This window comes from Triticum urartu, chromosome 2A, assembly GCF_056163025.1.
Source record: "Triticum urartu cultivar PI428250 chromosome 2A, HENAU_Tu73, whole genome shotgun sequence".
In the NCBI taxonomy this organism is placed as follows: domain Eukaryota; kingdom Viridiplantae; phylum Streptophyta; class Magnoliopsida; order Poales; family Poaceae; genus Triticum; species Triticum urartu.
Window position 1 is genome coordinate 72561686 of NC_141874.1, and position 6000 is coordinate 72567685.

The window sequence follows — 6000 nt, forward strand, 5'->3', positions numbered from 1 at the left end:
GCATAGGCCAATTCTTAGTGGTAGAATTGGCAAGTGGGCTTATGCTTTAATTGAGTATGATTTGGCTTATGAATCTCTGAAATCCATGAAAGGCCAAATTGTTGCTAATTTTATTGTTGATCATCGGATTGATGACAAGCGTGATATTGATATAAACCTTGTCTCATTAGTACCATGGAGATTATATTTTGATGGTTCAGTTTGTAGCAATGGCCAAGGTGTTGGTATTGTTTATATATCTCCTCATGGTACTGTTTTTGAAGCCTCATGCCGCTTAGAATACTTTTGCACAAATAATCAAGCCGAATATGAAGCATTGCTATTCGGCTTAGAGATGTTACTTGAAATAGGTGCTACACATATTGAGGCTTTTGGTGATTCGTTATTAGTAGTGCAACAAATATCCAAAGTCTTTCAATGTTTTGACGAATCACTTAATGTTTATCTTGATAAATGTCTAGATATAATTTCTACTTTGGATTATTTTAGTATTGCTCATATATCTAGACATGACAATTGGAGAGCAAATGAGTTGGCACAACAAGCATCCGGCTATCATTTTGATCGTGGCATGTTTCATATTTCTCAAAGGCCGATGTCTAGTCTTGCCAACGTAGGGGAGGCCGAACCGAAGCCCATCATTTCGGCCACTAATGAAATATTTAATACATGAGAAAATCAAGACTGGAGGAAGCCCATTATTGATTATTTGTGTGATCCTAGTAAAAGGGTGGACAGGACTATTCGGCGTATGGCTTTCAAATACACAATGAGAGATGATGGTCTCTATCGCCGATCGGTTGATGATGTTCTTTTAAAATGCTTGGACGAGGACCAAGCGAGAGTTGCTATGGGAGAGGTCCATGAAGGTATTTGTGGCACTCATCAGTCGGCTCCCAAGATGAAATGGTTACTACAACGTGCTGGGTTTTACTGGCCGACAATGGTTAATGATTGCTTCCGGTACTATAAAGGATGTGAAGCTTGTCAAAAGTTTGGTGATATTCAGTTAGCTCCCGCTGCTATGTTACATCCTATTATCAAGCCGTGGCCTTTTAGAGGTTGGGGATTGGACTTTATTGGAGAGATTCATCCTTCTTCTTCAAAGGGGCATCGGTTCGTGTTGGTGGCAACTGATTATTTCACTAAATGGTCTGAAGCAATACCACTAAAAAACATGACGCATACAGAGGTAATTCAATTCATAACTGAGCATATTATTCATAGATTCAGCATTCCTCAAACATTAACTACGGACCAAGGTTCATCCTTTATGTCACATCAAGTCAGAGAGTTTGCCGAATCATATAAGATAAAGTTGCTCAATTCCTCTCCATATTATGCCCAAGCCAATGGACAAGCTGAGTCTAGTAATAAAATATTAATCAAGCTCATCAAGAAGAAGATTGAGGATAATCCAAGGAGATGGCATGAGCTATTATCCGAAGCTTTGTGGGCACATAGAATTTCAAGGCATGGTGCTATGAAGGTGACTCCATTTGAGCTAGTATATGGTCAAGAGGCTATTTTACCAGTGGAAGTAAATTTGAATGCTTTGAGAATAGCCAAACAAAATGATTTATCGGCAGTGGACTTTTATAACTTGATGATGGACAATATTGATGAGGTTGCCAATAAACGTTTGGCCGCTTTGAAGTCCATAGAGAGAGACAAGTTGAGGGTTGCAAGAGCTTACAATAAGAAAGTTAAGTTGAAGAATTTTCAAGTTGGTGATCTGGTCTGGAAAGTGATCCTGCCGATTGGTTCAAGAGATAAAAAATTCGGGAAATGGTCTCCAAGTTGGGAAGGTCCTTTTAGGATTACAAGAGTGGTTCCCGGAAACTCATATTTGGTGGAATCTGTACAAGGCACATTATTACCTCGAGCTCTCAATGGCAAATATTTAAAGAAATATCACCCAAGTATGTGGCAAGAAGCCTAGATAGGCAATGGCCGATAGATAACTATCGCCCTTAGCATAAACATGGCCGATACATAAGTATCGTCCTGAGAAAAATAAATGGCCGATGGAGTGTTGACATCGTCCTTAGAACAAATACATTGCAAATTATTTTTCGGCACGCAAGTTTTGCCGAAAAACAGGGGGGCATGTGTTGACACCAGATTTTGGCACGGTCAAGAATTTAAATAATATGGCTTCAAATGGAGAAGTGATCTACATAAAAAAGTTTCATACTTTCGATATGAACATCTTTGAAGTTTAGTCCATCGCCATCCGATCTTATCTCGAAGGCCGAAGTTGTATTCGAAATACCAAGATTTTGTATTCAGAACACTATTCGGCTGATTCCGCCTCCAAGACGACCTCAAATGAAAAAATGATCTACACAGGTTGTCTTCGTCTCGTCGAAACGATCGATTTTGATATAAAAATCGTTCAAATCCGAGTTCGTATGCAAAAGTTAGAGCAATCGGAGTGCAGCCCTATCACGAGGCGAGATGTGGCGCGCCCCACCAGACACATGTCTGACGGGTAGCGCGAGGAGATAGCCTGTGTTGCGAGACAGATTTGACCCTCAAGATAATCTCTGATCAAAAACCCTTCAACATGAAAGTTTTTCGTCTCGTCGAAACAGTCAAGATTGCTTTTGGGCTTGTTTTCATCCTAGATCGTTTACCACCGCAAAAAGGACCCGCAAGGTGCAGCCAGTTTAAACCGAACAGTTTTGGGAAGTTCGGATAAAACCAGTCCGAATTTGACTAGGATTTTGGACGTGAATTGATGTAATTTTCTTGTAAGGAAAATCTAGATAAATCCTTTGCTTGTACGGGAAGTCCAGCCGCCTCTTATATATGTTGGGGGTGACGGCCGATTGAAACAACACACAATCGCAAAAAACACATCTACTACTTTTTCATCTACGTTTTGTCCCTTCCTTGTTTTTGCTTCCTTGTTCTTCGTCGTTCTTCGTGTTGGAGAGCTGCGAATCCCGAGGCTCTAGGGGCGGTTGGACCGACCTAGGGCAGCCCATAGCCGCCGCACTCCCCGACGGGGTCCCTCCCGGGAGTGTGGGGTTTCGGGTCCTCAGAAGCTCTCGCCGGTCGACTTGCGAATCGCGCTTCCGGTGAGACTCCTTCGACATGAGCTGCGGTGCATCACCCCCGGCGTCGAGGGTACACGTGACGTGTTCGTGTGCGAACACACCTCACCATCTCTCGGATTGGGTCGTTCTTCTTCCGGGTCAGGGGAACGATAGGACATGACGGCTTTTGATGGCAGAAATCCTATGATGAAGAACTCTTTTAAACGTTTCTTAGTTATGGTTGAGGGGACCCAGTTACAGATGGTTGGTGTCTTTGACGGCATGATGTGCAAGGAACTGAAAAGAAAAGCAACATGCCGGTTCAGTTTTACGGTGAGGTTAACAGTTAAAGGATGAAGATACAAAACAAGTAATGGTGGCTTAACTAAGGGCTAATGGCATATAAGGAAAATAAAACCGGTGCGGTAAGCCGCCATGACTACAGATTCTTTCAGAAAGCAGATTCAAATAAAGTAATTGGGACAAACAAGTTTCCCAAAATGCTTGATATTATTTCAGATCAAATGGATGTTCAAAATGAAAAAATTTGCAGACCTAAAAATACAGCCCAGATGAGTTCATTAGATCTAAATATGGCTCTTGTACCAGAAAAAGGAATCTGCTAGTATCAAAAGGAGGAACCAAACAACTACTGCATAAACATACATCTCTTTTGGATCAAAAATAGGAGGCAGTGGAAGAACTACGAAGAAATTATGATGAACTACGAAGAACAAGCAGGAGCTGGGAAACCCTAATGAAGATCTGAGACACGAAGGAAAGGAAACTTACGGTTGCAGGTCTACTGTGGAGGTCGCCGTGGGTTCTCTGGATTGGTTTAGGTTTATGCAGCGGCCAGAGACGACAATGGAGATGAGGCGCGGCGGCGGCGGAACTCGAGCAGTAGCAGGGTCGCGAGAGGAAGAAGACGGAGAGAGAGATAAGAATGAGAAAGGCCGGGGCAAGCCGAATAAATGGCTATCCAGCTATACAGGCGCCTCGATTCTCGAGGAACATCAAAGATGAAAGATCCGTTGGAGGATGACGACATGAAAGTTTTTTGCGTTTCCAAGAGATGACGTCACAACGGGTTACAAGGAAATTTCAGTAAAGATAAGAAGATGGATTTTTTGCTAAGTATGGAAGATTGACAAAGAACAAAGTTCAAAGTCAACCTGGGGCCTAATGTTGGGGATATTACTATCAGTTGAGACCCGCCTAGGAGGGGCCGGGTCAGCCCCAATGGTGGGTTATGCTAGAAGCCCAGTAAACATTCAAGATTGTAGTTTATTAAGACTTATAGAAGGCCCAAAGGCCTGAAGGCGGGTTAAGGCCTGATATTATGAACCGCCATATGTAAGGAAAGACTTGTAGAGAAAGGCATGTAAAGGAAGTCACCGAGCCGGACACGATTATAAGCCGACCAGGACTCTGTAGGCCACCAGGCGTCAACCCATGTATATAGGGGGAGACCCGGTGGCGGCTTAGGGCAAGAAACAACAAGTCGATAACCAAGCCAGCGAGTTGAGCCTCTTGTCAATCGAAACCCCTGCAATACCAATCCCAACTAGACGTAGGCTTTTACCTTCATCGTACGGGGGCTAACTAGTATAAAACTCTCTCGTGTCCTTTGTCCCGATTAACCCCTTTAAGCTTCCTAGTGCGATGGCCCTACGACTAAGTCCTTGCTCTAGGACATCTGCCCTAACAATTCCACGACAAAACCCCTTGACAGTTCGCCTTGAATAAAACTCCTCCAACAAGGCCAACCTTGGTTTTACCATTTGCCACCTAAGCCTTTTTCCCTTGGGTTCCGCGGACTCAAGGGTCATCTTTATTTAAAACCCCTGGGCCAGTGCTCCTCTGAGTGTTGGTCCAACCTGTCAACAGTCGATGGCCACCAGGGGAAACTCTGGGTTGGCCTACCAGAATCTTGGACAATCCGGTGTGCCCTGAGAACGAGATATGTGCAGCTCCTATCGGGATTTGTCGGCACATTCGGGCGGCTTTGCTGGTCTTGTTTTACCATTGTCGAACTGTCTTGTAACCGGGATTTCGAGTCTGATCAGGTCGTCCTGGGAGAAGGAATATCGTTCATTGACCGCAAGAGCTTTTGATGGGCTAAGTTGGGACACCCCTGCAGGGTTTTGAACTTTCGAAAGCCGTGCCCGCGGTTATGGGCAGATGGGAATTTGCTAATATCCGGTTGTAGAAAACCTGACACTTAACTTAGTTAAAATGAATCAACCACGTGTGTAGCCATGATGGTCTCTTTTCAGTGGAGTTTGGGAAGAGAATACGGTCTCGTGTTATGCTTGAACATAAGTAGTTTCAGGATCACTTCTTGATCTTTCTAGCTTCTCGATCATTCTTTGCTTCTCTTCTCGCTCTAATTTGTGTAAGTTAGCCTCCATTATGCTAGTGCTTGCTACAGATCCACCTCACTACCTTTTCCTACCCATAAGCTTAAATAGTCTTGATCATGAGGGTGTGAGATTGCTGAGGCCCCATGACTCACAGATTACTTCCAAAAACCAGATGCAGGTGCTGACGATGCCAGTGTAGGGGATGCGACCGAACTCAAGTGGGAGTTCGACGAGGATTCAGGACGTTACTATGTGTCTTTTCTGGATGATCAGTAGACGAGCCCAGTTGGGGCGATCGGGGATCTAGCATTTGGGGTTGTCTTTCTTTATTTGGTTCCGTAGTTGGATCTTGATTGTATTCTAGATGATGTATGATATATTTTACGTATTGTCTGAAGTGGGATTGTAAGCCAACTCTTTATCCCTTTCTTATTCAGTACATGGGATGTGTAAAGATTACCCCTCTTGCGACATGCCTACCATGCGGTTATGTCTCTAAGTCGTGCTCCGACATGTGGGAGATATAGCCGCATCGTGGGTGTTACAAGTTGGTAATCAGAGCCTTCCCCGACTTAGGAGCCCCCTGCTTG